Source organism: Triturus cristatus, chromosome 5_2 (genome assembly GCF_964204655.1).
Source record: "Triturus cristatus chromosome 5_2, aTriCri1.1, whole genome shotgun sequence".
Lineage (NCBI taxonomy): Eukaryota > Metazoa > Chordata > Amphibia > Caudata > Salamandridae > Triturus > Triturus cristatus.
Window position 1 is genome coordinate 483,927,982 of NC_140588.1, and position 14,303 is coordinate 483,942,284.

The window sequence follows — 14,303 nt, forward strand, 5'->3', positions numbered from 1 at the left end:
TGTTGGCATGCACGTCCTGGTGACGTTTCTGAAATTCTCGCTTACATAAATTTCCTTTTTTGTGCTTTCCCGAATGTTGGCATGCACGTCCTGGTGACGTTTTCAATAAGGAATTTCAAACTCTGACTTTAGAAGAACCTCTATGGTTACAGTTACTTTCGTTTCTTTCTGCAGGAGTAGTACACCAAGCCGCTCTTCCGGGCTGGGTGATGTCACTAGCGTGTCATTGTCAGCTGCTCCCTATACCGGTGACGATAGGCGCGCTCCCGTGATCCGCCTGCTCCGATGGGTAGCATAGGTAGAGGGAACCGGGCAAGTGACGCGTTTCCGGTTTCCATTTTACTTTCGGCAGTAGTCTTTGCGCAACAAATGAAAACAAAATTAACCAAGGACTGTTGGGGCGCGCAGGGCGGGGCTGGGACCTGATCTGAAGGTAACGGAGGAGTCCCTAATTGGAGGACAGGTGAGGAGCGGAGAACCAGTTGAAAAACATTGAAATGGAGGGTTGTGCCGGGAGTATTCCATTCCTCTCTTTCGGACAGTCCAGCTGGCAGCGGTCACTGGGAATACCTAGAATGCGGACAGAGCGCCTTTGAGTACACAGAGACTGGGTCTTTGCTGGCTATGTCTTTCCTGTTTCCCGGAGAATGCATATATTTGTAAGGACACTGAAGGGTCGCTACAGCAGCCATCACCGAGGCACTAAGCCTGACCATTTGTGCCCCCCCCCCCCCCACTGGATTGGGCATGACTCACAAAGGTCCCTAAGTTATACATTTGTCCTTGTATATCGGCCCTCCCTTACACTTAACATAGACCATCCCCCCCTTTAACCCGCTCGGGGTTACATATGTGTTGTGTGTGCCTTACTTGCCTAGCCACCGATTCCTGACTATGTCCCATCATATGCTGACAGCTGAAACGCATGTAAGTGCTCTCGTAACTTTACCTGGCCCAGTCATGGTGGCTCATGTTTTTGAATTCAGCAAGTGATGTGTTTGCAATAAGCCACACTTTGTCCTTCCATAATCTTAATTGCCAGGTTAGTCGAGGTCCAAGTTATTTTAAATACCAATTGTTTATTTTCTAAAATATATTTAGCGAAGACTCCCATTGTCCAAGTATGTTTAATCCTTCTTGTATATTAGGTGCAGTTTCGATTCAACGGGAGGTGCGTCAAGGGTGTGTTCTCGCCCCCACACTGTTTTCCCTGTCTATCAATGAGGTGGTTAGTTGTTTAATGGGTTGTAAGAACGATGCCCCTACGATGAATGATGCAAAGTCCCCATCCTGCTCTTTGCAGATGACTCTTTACTAATATCTACATCCCCTATGGGTCTAAAGGCACTTTTGGATAAATTCCTGAGCTTCTGCAAAGAAAGAAAACTAGAACTGAACACCCATAAAACTACACTTATGGTGTTCAGAAAAGTACGGGGAGGTATACGAGATGTTAAGCTCTTACATGAACCACTGGAGCGGGTAAAAAGTTTTGATTATTTAGGCACAGGTTTAAATGAGACGCTCGGTTGGGAATACCAGCTGAGGAAGAGTTCTCTAATACTATTCCAAAGATCTAAAGCAATACTAAGATTTTTAAAACAATCTTACACCCAACCCCTCTCACCGGCCCTTGAAATCTATCGGGCAAAAGCCCAAAGTGGTACCCTCTACGAAGCAGAGATATGGGGATTTATCTCTGTAAATAATCTAACGATTTGCGAGGACATTTTTTCAAGGGCTCTCATCGCTACCTGTTACAACACCACTCACAACACTTTTTTTGTGATCTTTGGATAAAAAGAATAGGCGACTTAGCTGCCCTGAGACCATTAACTTATTGGCTGCGTCTATGGACCAACCCACAATTAATTGATTACTGTAATTCTTTGCGGGAGGTCCTAGCACTTAATGGGGCATAACAACTACCCTGGTTCCGACATATTGCTAAATGGTGTAAATTATTGAACTTGTTGGGCTTGTGGGAGCACCCAGAAAGGGCCACTAAACGTGATATCCTGACCCTTAAAGCTACATTCTGGAGTGCAGTAGGGGAACATTACACCAGCAATCAAAAAAGTGGAGAGCTAACATCTAACTTTTTAAATGTTAAATCTAGCTTCTTGTTTGAACCTTTTCTTGACCTGATTTCACCCCCTCTTGCTAAGAGCTTGTATACCAGGTTTAGATATGGCAATCTGTTACTGAAATTTTCAGGGAAAGAGGCGACAAGCCTGGTCTTAGAGCTATGCCCTGCTTGCCTTAAGTTCACGAAACTGAAGAACACATCATGTTTTTTTGCACAAAGTATCTGCAATTGCGCAGGAAATGGATTAGACCATTATGCCTTAATCTGGGCGCCAGGCAGCATCAGATCGCATTTAGGATTTTAAAATCTTATACCTCAGAGCCATTAGTTTTTGCCCTATGTCGTTTTCTATTTTCATTCTGGTTGATCCGCAAAACATTTCTATTGTAGTGATGAAGTCAATTTTTTATTTTTTTCCTTCTCATGCTGTATATGTATTCTAAATATCAAGTTGGTATATTTGACCAAGTAACCCAAACATTTGGTGGATTGTATAGTATTCCTTTTAGCTTGATTAGATCAAATTAAATTTTTATACGTATGCCTTTTTTTAATCTGATTGGGGATGTCGTTTGTACTTGTGCTTAAAATAGTTTAATACTATTTTAACTGTATATTTATTTGTGTTTTTATTCTTGCACGGTTTGTTGGTGTTTTGTACAAACGACCGTATAAAGTTATATGATGATGATGAGGTGCAGGTACTTTTTTTTTTTGCTTCTGCTGTCGTCCGCCTCATGAGTCCCATACACACCAGAAAGCGCTGATCTGTTTTCCCATACAATACCAGATGAAGTCTTCGCTGTTCATCTCACGCTCAGCATAATTCTAGGTTGATCCCTTTGACTCTATTTTACAAGCGTGTCCTAGTAGCCAAATCTGAAGACGAGGCCGAATTCTGGCGATAAGCCAGTTTACGAAAGCACTTATACATTTTTGTTTTTTTATCCAGTAACATTCGTTATTTGTGATTCTAATGATAACTTGCTTCTTATAGCGCTTCCGTATGTTTGCCATTTCTTAAGCTCCCGTAAAATAACGGGTTAATATTTCGCAAGTTATATGTATTCAGGTTATCGACTTTGGAGTGATTGAAGCCTGAGCTACTCTTGCTAGACTCACACCGGTGATATGCGCAGCAGATCAATTCCGTGGAATTTTATAAAATATCTACTTGTCAGAGGGAGGGGTGCTACAGAAGTCTACTTTTCAAAGAAAATGATCCATGTATTTCTTTTGATGACATGCAGTGATATGCCTAGTTATGGATTTTTTTTAATATAGTTTTTTAAAAGTTTTTTTAGAGCATGTACAGCATATAACAATCCCAAGCCACTTGTAGTATCGCTTTTGATTAATATCTTCTCGCATTTCGGCTCCACCACCATTTCCCCCCCCCACTGTTACACACTCCCACCGCTCTATTCGCACCTAAGCCATGCCCATCATTCAGGGTTTTTCAATCTATGGTAGTAGTGCATCCGGAGGCGTCATATGGCATTATTCTTATTATAGCAGAACTTTGGTGATAGTCTTTTTGATTATGTTATGGTCCATATTATATCCGGTATTGATTTCTAGCAGGGTTGTGATTTTGCCACCTTTTCACAAATAAAATACAAATACAGGGGTGAGAAGTGGGCAGAAAGGGGAAGTTCCAGGTTTGTCATGCGCTGTGAGCCACCCACAAACAAACTTGTTTGAGGGTATCAACCAGCTCCTCTCCAGTCTCTTCTTACAGTGGAAAATATAGTACATTTACCCCTGCCAAATGCATGTGTAAAACGTTTTCTAGGGTGGGGAAATAAAAGTCAATTTGCAATCACTCATCAGTTTTTCACATGAACACATATACACTCAGGACCAGCCTTTGCCCTGAACCCTGTACATGACCGAGCTTGAGGGTCCTTAATCCCCCACTTTTCATCCTAGTTGTAAGAGAGGATGTGGTGTTACTATCACAGATGCCGACTTCGGAACTGGGGAACCAGGTTCAAGTCCTGACGTCTGCCCAACATCACATGATTCTGGGAAAATCCCTTAATCTATCTACTATTTATGTAGTGTTGAGCCACACTCCTTCCTACATGTACACCTGGGAGACATTCTACTAATACATTTGTGTGAAAGCCTTACATTATCATAGAACTGTTGGTACATGCATGTGGCTGCATGTGCTGAAAAGTTATTGTCTTCTTGAAGTATACATGTATTGCATCTCAAGGTGGTGCTTCACCACCATTTTACTTTTCTGAATGTTTAGTTCAAACCCTCTAGGGCCCAGTTATGAGTGCCTTGTAATGTTCCGGCACCCGTGCAAACCACTGTTTGTACATTTTGTTATGCAGTAAATTTCTCTACGTCAAACCAAGCACTAGAATCCTTTTGTTACGCCCCATTTTCAGGTCCAAACCATAATCACCGTTTATTGCTTCCGATAAATCACAAACCCCATGGTATTGTTATTTATTACATGCAATAAATAACAGTATAATTACGACAAACTTGTAACTGGGGCCGTTGCCTTGAAGCAAAGATGTATTGTTTCCTGATAGGTTTGCTCTGGCTGAATTGTGCCATAGAAAGGACAAAGATCCGGCTAAACTGATTTAGCTGTATGTTCAACTCTGTTACCTCATCCACCTACAGATAACGTACCACCTTACCATATCTTCTTTTTGTGGGTGTGTTTAAAAGTTTTTGGCAGATTTTCAGCTTGGCTGCATTGGCACAAATTAACTACATCTCCATTGATCACAGGACTTTTGAAAAACTAGGACAGTGGGCAAATATATCATAAAACATTCGGTACATGTGTATAATTCTGATTTGTGTCCTGTTTCGCATTTTTTCCACATTCTATGGAACCTTTGAGGATGCCATTGTTTGACGTACTCCTGTGTTCTTTTATAGTGCCGTATCAATTATGTGCCTTAAAACTGGGGTTATAGATCCGGCTCAGAAGATACTAGAATGTTCTGTTTTGTGGTGTTCAGTATTTTAACTGATCCACTTTACCTGCTTGTAAAATAAAGAACTATTGTTTTAAGAGGTTCAGCCCTGACAGGGGTTTGAGTTCAAATGTGGTTACTATGTCAAACCCTAAATGAGTATTAAACCTAGAAAGGCCTGCTGGAGTAAACATTGACTGCATAAACCTGTTATTCTTTGAGAGTTCAGGTAAAAGAGGTGGTGACTTGGATATTCAGTTGGAGAAAAATAGTATTCGAAGCCTGGGGATTCCTGTAGTAAATGACCACTACCTACTAATGATAGAGCCCCAAATTCCAGTGAAAAGGTCTCTGAGTAATTGACCCTTTTCGTGATTTCCTCGTTCCCTTTTTAGGTCTTACCTTTCCCCTGAGAGATCTTTTGTTAACTTAAACATAGAGGTAGCTTAGAGCCCGCCCATTACTTACCGTTGGTTGATTTAATTGTCACTCTCATTTCCTCACTTCTCATTGGTTAGCACATGGCAGTTTCACGTTCTGTCTTTGTGTGTTTCTCTTTCATGAAGCATGGGCCAAATACTGAGTAGTGTAATTATTAGTGTCCTTCCGCTGTTCGTGGTGTGATTAACACACTTTAGGCATGGACCTATTAGGGTGATACTGAAACACTCTGTTATTTTTCATATTCAATCTTTTCTTCGCCGTTGCTTTTCTGTCGTCCAGGGTGACACTGTAACCACGGACTTATTTCATGTTTAAGATCATTTTCTTTTCTAAATGCAATTTTACTTTTTTATTAAAGCAGTTAGTGCAACTGCATGTTTTTGTCGCCCGTGCCTCTTCTCAACGCTAACACTGTAGCCATGGACTTATTTAATGTTTAAAAGATCCAGGGCAATACTGCAGCAATAGACTTATTTAATGTTTAAATACACTTTTTTAGTTTTTCTAATACAATCTTTCCTACAAGGTTGCTTTTAGACCTTTCAGGACAACATTTTACCCGCAGACTTATTTAATGTTTAAACGCAGGTCATTCTTTCCCAACATGTAAATACACTTTGTTTTCTAAATGCATTTTTTACTACAATGTTACTTTTACACCCTCTAAGGCGACACTCTAGTCACAAACGTACTTAATATTTAAAAAGCATTTTCTTAGTTTTAAACGAGAAATACTACGTTTTTTAGGTCTTGCCTAGCGACGCAGGGCATGCGCTGCTCGACTTTTCGAGATCTATTGTGGGTTTTGCGTCCGAAGGGGGACAGGAGATGTGCACGCGCCCGGACAGCCGATGTGCACCTGTAAAGACCACTCCCCCCGTTATTCAGTGCGCTTTCTAGTGACCATATTAACTGATGGCTATTTCCTTTAGAGCTCACATTTCTAGAGAGACATCTAGAGAAACTGCCGATGATCGATTTTATTCATTTTTTTTTAAACTCGCACCTCTACGTTCTCTCCGTGACTCGCGTGATTTGAATTATTGTAATACCGATATGTTCCACTCAATTCATGGAGCTCTTTCAAGTGTAAATAGGAACATAGAAACAGCAATAACTTTCGAAATAAAAACTATAAATAGCCCCCTTTGTATGTGTGATTGTTTCAGCCGGTCCAGGTTTCTTCCCAGACAGCTCTTTGCATACTAAGATATACAATTCAGGTGTTAATTTTTTTAATGTGAAACTACAAGACCCAGAATGCACTCCTTCTTGTTACAAAGCCAGGAGTAAGTAGACTAACACCTCACACGTGAAATGAGGCCACTAAACTATAACTGAGTCGGCCACAAATACAGATATGGCTTCTCTATCTAACATTAAATTTTATTCGTATTGGCATCTGACATTTAGTATTCGATTTTCAAGGCTCAATATTACATGAGAAGCTCATTACTGTTTTTTCCCAGAGAGAGATGCACATGAAAGTGATTGTGCAAGCTCTAACTAGCCTGCTGTGAGCCGACAGGCTGGGAAGAAACTGGAAGCATTTACTGTGCAGGTAAGCCAGTGCCTGAGCTAGGTTTCGGCGTGACGTAACTGCGGGCCAGTCACCTGACCCAGGAGTATGCCACAATGTCTCGGTATGGGTGGAGCCAACGTGAGAGGAAGCTACTTGTTGCACGGGAACAGGTAAGAGACCCTACTGCACAGACTGTGCCCCCTGCACATGCAACATACAACACCCTTTGTTAAATGTTTACAGCGTTCTCACAGAGGGACACTTACACTGCCCGCACGGAGCACTGTTAGAACTTTTGTCTCGCCCCCCCCACCCCCCCACACCCTCGTGGGGATCTGGTCTTAAAGGGAGGCGCTTTGGGGAAGGTTTCTCTCCGAATAGGGAAACAAACGTGTGCAATGCAATATGTCTTGCAATTACACAAGTTTAAGCTATTGGCATTGTAAATGACACTGCCTTTTATTTATGTTTTAAAAACAAAAATAAAAGGCATTGTTATTTGCAATGTTATTAGCTCAAACTCGCGTAAATACGAGACCTATTGCATTGCAAATGCTTGTTATGATAGCAGTTTGTGCGACTTCATGTTTTTCTTTGCTGTGTCTCTTCTCCATGCCAACAGTATATAGCCATGGAATTCAGTTTGTTCTATACCATACAATACAAGTGACAGTACCATACTATACAATAACAGGCCTTCCAATAATATACAATGACAGGCCATACCGTAATCATGATGTTTGGTATCTGTCTTGGGGATGTGGATCCTGGGGTCATTATGTGATGCACCCGATTTCAGATGTGGGGATTGTGGTGGGAGACAGTTATTCCTAAAACTGACAACTTAATGAGTCACTTGGAGGTATAAGAAAGAATGAGTTAAAAATTGCAACTTCGCTGAATTGATTCCGGACTTATGCACACATTATTTTGCCGTTTGAAATTAATGCCCTGAAGAAGTAAACACGTTGGCTGAGGCTTTGTTGTTGTTGTTGTTGTTATTATTATTATTATTATTATGAAAACAGAAGAAACTAAGTGTTTTATTATTTGGAGATGAAATTAGAAGACCCAAAACCTTCAGACATTACGTTTGGACTTTTTCTTTGGTGCAACACTATACTTGTAATTTTAGTCCATACCATACTACTAGACAAGGACAGGCCATACCAAACCCTATTATAATATACAATACAATGACAGCCCATACCATACTCCACAATAAAAGACCATACCACGACAGTCCATAAAATGCCATACTATACAAAAACATGTGTATATATACAATACTATATAATGACAGGCCATACCAGACCACACTATACAATGGTGGGCTATACTATACCACACTGTACTACACATTCACACTCCTAACATACCATACTATAAAATCACACCCTATAACCTACCATATCAAATAATACAGACCATGACAACCCACAGCATACCATTCTAAACAATGACAGCAATACCTGCTATACAATAACATACCATACTATGCCATTCAATAGAAATCCATACCATACTGTATTATACAATACCATCCCAAATCGTACCATACCATGTTATAAAATGACAAGCGATACCATAACATACTATACAATAACATGCCATACCATACTAAACAATGGCAGGCCATACCATAAATAAGCAATGAAGGACCTTACCATACCATGCAACATAACCCCCCAAAAATATAATTTAGCCAATAGATCTGTCTGTCAATGCTTGTTTTGCTTGCACTTCTGCCATGCATAGTGCTACAAGATCCAAGGAAATGGCGAACAAATAACAGTTCCTTTCCTATCTTCTTGTCTCATATGCTCTTTTACCACTTATATCTTGCTGGTTTTGTCAGAGCAACTTAATAAACTTCATTACTCACTTGCATTCAGGCGTGAAATTGTTTCTGGTTCCCGATCTCTAGCCTGTACAAAAAAATACTTGGTTGTGATTATTTTCAACCAAAAATAGACCTACTGTGTCTCAAAAAATCTTCAAAGAATTAAAATTATTGTCCGCCCATGCCACCTGAAAGTTTTATTTTGTTTTAAAACTTTAGCCTCGTTCCATTCTCGCCATTAATACAGCTTGTGGAAATAGATTGCATTAGTCTGAGTTCTCTGGAACTGGGCCAACTGTTTTTAATTGTTCTTTTGGGACTGTCTCTACCTCTGACACCTTTGTAAAGAGAACTTTTTGGGTTATGTCGAACTGGTGGTTGGTGTGTCCACAGAGGCTTCGTCATGAACCAACTCTTTACTGTACATTATGATGATCTTGTAATGGTTTATTTTCTGACATTTGGACCCTGTCTGTATGCTACATTGTGCACACCTCTTTCCTGAATGCTTTTACGATGTGTAAGTCATTGCACACACATTTTGTTTACATGCTCCCAGATTCCACGGCTATACTGATGTCCTAGTAGTACTTTAATGTACCTGCACTTTTGAAGCCAATACGATCTTTTTTTTTTTTGTAATTTTTTTTTTTTTAGAAAGCCAGTTTTTCAGTTGTTTTCTCGGACGTTTAAAATTAAAGCATTCTATGAAGGAGAATCCTTTAAAGCACCCCTGATGCTCTGAGAAATTAAGTAGTATGATAATCATTACAATGAATACAGTATTTAACAAGTGTTGTGTAGATTATTACAGGCAGATCCAAAGTTAAAAGGCTGCCATTATAAGTGGTACACAAGGAACAACCTTCAACTTGTCACTGTTTGTCAAAGATTTTAACTTTAAGATACGTGCATCTACAGCCATTGTAATACCTTTTCAACTGAGTTAAATAAACTCTGTGTAACTTGATGTCCCCAAAAATAACTAGAAAAGGCTGTAATATGTGCTGTCGTAGTGTTATGAGGAATCCTTCAGCCTACTGTGACACTGATAAACGTTACTGTCTCCTAGTAAATACTGCAGAGTCCTTTTTAAGGCATTATGCTTGATGTACACATTCGTAGTCCAATTACCCTAAAATAACTCCTTACATTTCCGGTGATATTATATGAAGGCAAGATGTTGTTTTTTGGGTAAATATTTTATTGTTTTTTGAGTACACATTATCAGACAACAAAAATATGCAGCGATGTCTGTCTTCCTCCCCACCCCCTCATGACGGGCGAAACATGTCTCTGGGCACCACAAGGACTACATTGTCCTCCCGAGTTCCAGGTCGAGGCAGTTGAGTACCCATGTCTGAGATTCAATTCCCTCTGTTCTTCCCTTGTCTAGTGTCTACTAGAGGTCCTTCCCTAAATTCACCACATCTCCTCCCTATTCTCCCGTGGCCTATCCTCCTAACCCCCTCTCAAATTTCCGCAGGCTGCCCTGGCCTTCATACACTAATTTTTGTTTCCCACAATAAACATCCAGTCTGATATTCAGGGGCTCACCTCACTTTCCCATCTCCATGCAATCTCCCTTTTTGCTAAATGAAATCCCAGATTCTCCTGAGCCTTCTGTTAGGACGTGAAGTCGCAGGCCCCCTCCATGCCCCCAGTAACAACAGTGAGGCTTGATGTATAATTGGAGCCACTACTGCTACTTCCAGTTGAGTTGCCACTCCCTCCCAGAACCTACAGATCCCTGGGCAATCCCACAGTGTATGCATAAGGGACACTCTGTGGCCACAAGCGTACAGGCATTCATCATTCTCCACTCTATCTATTTTATGTAGGAGTGTCCTAGTGTAATAAATTCTGTTGAGAATTTTAAATTTATTCAGCCGGTATCTTGCCTCTATGTCCAACTCTCTCTGGAACTGGAACACTCCTGTCACTAGTCATCCAATATGCCACCCATATCTATCTGCCATTTTCTCCTTAGGTGTGAACTCCCCCTGTGTGTTGGTCATAAGTGTCTTGTAGGCAAGGGAGATTGCTCTAGTCCTCACGCGATCGTCAAGGATTTTCTTTCAGGTGGGGGGACTCTTCCATATTGTCCTTCTCCGGTGTGATACTCCCCTGAAGTACATCCCTCATTTAATATATTTATATGTACAGCCTCATAATATTTGCATACATCTAGTAGAACTTTTCTGCCATCATATGTAGATCTCTGGAGGGTGTACATTGTTACCTGCGGGGGTCCGTTCGATCGCAAGAGGGTCCGCACACAGCCCAATTTTGCGAAAAAATATTCTTGTATGTCCAATGGGGGCTGTTTTGTAGAACATATGTAATTTTAGGAAGAGCAATCATTGTAAACAACGTGGCCATGCCCATCAGTGAGAGCGGGAATGTCTTCCAATGGGAGGTGTCGACCTCCAGTCTACGCAGAAGGGGGGCCAAGTTATCCTCAAAGTGAGTCGGCCAATCCCTAGATATTAAAAGACCCCAGTATCTGAAATGATCATATATCACCTTAAGCGGCACAGGAGGAGCTTCTCCGGCCTCCCATGTATCCAGAGGGACTAGAAGTGACTTATCCTCATTTATGCCTAAACTTGAATATATCCTGTAACCGAGAATATTTCTCCCACCCGTGCCATGGGTAGCTCCAGCTCTGACGGGTACAATAGCATGTCATGAGCATAGAGCAATATCTTTCCCTTACATGTGTCTCCCACCCACCCCCCAATCCATCACCAGGCCCAGACTTGTGTGTCAACCTGAATCTATTCCACCAGTGTATGTATGTCTCCAAGGCATACCCTGTCTAGTCCCTCGACCTATGGGGAATTCCTTTAGCTTTGACTCGGACCCACAGAACTCCATAGAGGAGTCCAACCCAACCTTAAATTTGGGTCCAAAGCCCATTTTCTTCCAGTAGTGCAAAAGGGAAGGGCCACTCCACCAAGTCAAATGCTTTGTTCGCGTCTAGTGACGCCACCACTAATGGAAGTTCAACACCCTGGACAGCTGCAATATTATTTTGATGATACTGGAGATTGAGCTATGTCGATCTGTGCCGCATACATCCATTCTGAAATGGATGTGCCAGGTTCACTGTTCTTGCCTGAAGTTGATTCAGCAGTACCTTGGAAAGTATCTTTGCATCAGAATTGAGCAGGGAGTTTGAGCAGTATGAATCCCACCATTCCAGTGGGTTCCTGGGTTTGTCCTCAGTGTATCGCCTTCACGCTTTGCTTCCACTGATACCATAACATAACATAGTATAGCCTAACAAAACAAAGCATAGCATAACAAAACTTTACAAAACATAGCATAGCATCACAAAACATAGCATAGCATAGCATAACGAAACAAAGCCTAGCATAGCAAAACACAACAAAACATAGCATAACAAAAAATAGTATAGCATAAAAAACACAACAAAAAATAGCATAGCATGACAAAACATAGCATAGCATAACAAAACATAGCATATCATAAGAAAAAATAGCACAGCATTACAAAACTCAACAACACATAGCATAACAAAGCATAGCATAGCATAACAAAACATAGCATAGCAAAACAAAACATAGCATAACAAAAAACAAAACATAGCATCACAAAACATAGCATAACAAAACAGCGTAACAAAACAAAGCATAGCATAACAAAACAGCATAGCATAAAGCATAGCATAGCATAACACAACATAGCATAGCATAACAAAATATAGCATAACAAAACATATCATAACATAACAAAACACAACAAAACGTAGCATAACTAAACACAGACACAGGGCAAAATGCAAAGTACTGTGGTGGGGGAGGGAGGGGAGCGCGCACAAGCCCAAAGACGTGCAAGCCCGCTCCATTCATCAGCTTTTGGATGTTATAAAATCCACAGTAGTTTAATACACCATAACATAGCATAACATAACAAAACATAGCCTAGCCTAACATAAAATAACAGCATAACAGAACATAGCCTAACATAACAAAACATACCATTACATAACATAATAAAACATAGCCTAGCGTTGCATACCATTGCATAGCATACCATAACTTAACAAAACATAACATAAAAAAACATAGCCTCGCCTAACATAACATAAAAAATCATAACATAGCATAACAAAACATAACATAGTATAGCATAACATAACATAGTATAGCATAACATAGTATAGCATAACAAAACATAGCATAGCATCACAAAGCATAGCATAGCATAACAAAACAAAGCCTAGCATAGCAAAACACAAAAAAATATAGCATAGCACAACAAAACAGTATAACATAAAAAAACACAACAAAAAATAGCATAACATAACAAAAGTATCAAAACATAGCATAACAAAGCATAGCATAACAAAACATAGCATAGCATAACAAAACATAGCATAGCATAACAAAACATAGCAAAGCAAAGCATTGCATAACAAAACACAACAAAACGTAGCGTAGCATAACAAAACATAGCATAGCATAACAAAACATAGCATAGCAAAACAAAACATAGCATAACAAAACACAACAAAACATAGCATAGCATCACAAAACATAGCATAACAAAACATAGCATTACAAAACAAAGCATAGCATAACACAACAAAACAGCATAGCATAAAACATAGCATAGCATAACAAAACACAACATAGCATAATAAAATATAGCATAACAAAACATAGCATAACATAACAAAACACAACAAAACGTAGCATAACTAAACACAAAATAGCATAGCATAACAAAACAGAACAAAACAGCATTGCATAACAAAAAATGGCATCACAAAACAAAACACAGCATAGCATAACTAAACAAAGCATAGCATAAAACATAGCATAACAAAACATAGCATAGCATAGCAAAACAAAACATAGCATAACAAAACATAACAAAACATAACATAGTGTAGCATAACATAACATAGTATAGCATAACATAACATAGTATAGCATAACAAAACATAACACAGCATAGCATCACAAAACATAGCATAGCATAACAAAACAAAGCCTAGCATAGCAAAACACAACCATTGCATGGCATACCATAACTTAACATAACATAAAAAAATATAGCCTCGCCTAACATAACATAACAAATCATAACATAGCATAACAAAACATAACCTAGTATAGCATAACATAACATAGTATAGCATAACAAAATGTAGCATAGCATCACATAACATAGCATAGCATAACAAAACAAAGCCTAGCATAGCAAAACACAACAAAACATAGCATAGCACAACAAAACAGTATAACATAAAAAAACACAACAAAAAATAGCATAACATAACAAAAGTATCAAAACGCAACATAGCATAGCATAACAAAATATAGCATAACAAAACCTAGCATAACATAACAAAACGTAGCATAACTAAACACAAAATAGCATAGCACAACAAAACAGCATAGCATACCAAAAAATGGCATA

At 39.7% G+C, this 14,303-nt stretch overlaps 1 protein-coding gene across 1 annotated transcript in view; it reads left to right on the forward strand.

Moving 5' to 3' along the window:
• The first annotated feature begins 228 nt into the window (after positions 1-228).
• HERPUD2 (HERPUD family member 2) overlaps positions 229-14,303 on the forward strand; it is a 268,181-nt gene continuing 254,106 nt past the window's right edge. The window contains exon 1 of the mRNA XM_085607481.1: positions 229-463. The gene's annotated coding sequence lies outside the window, so the exon portion shown is untranslated. The remainder of the gene's footprint in view (positions 464-14,303) is intronic.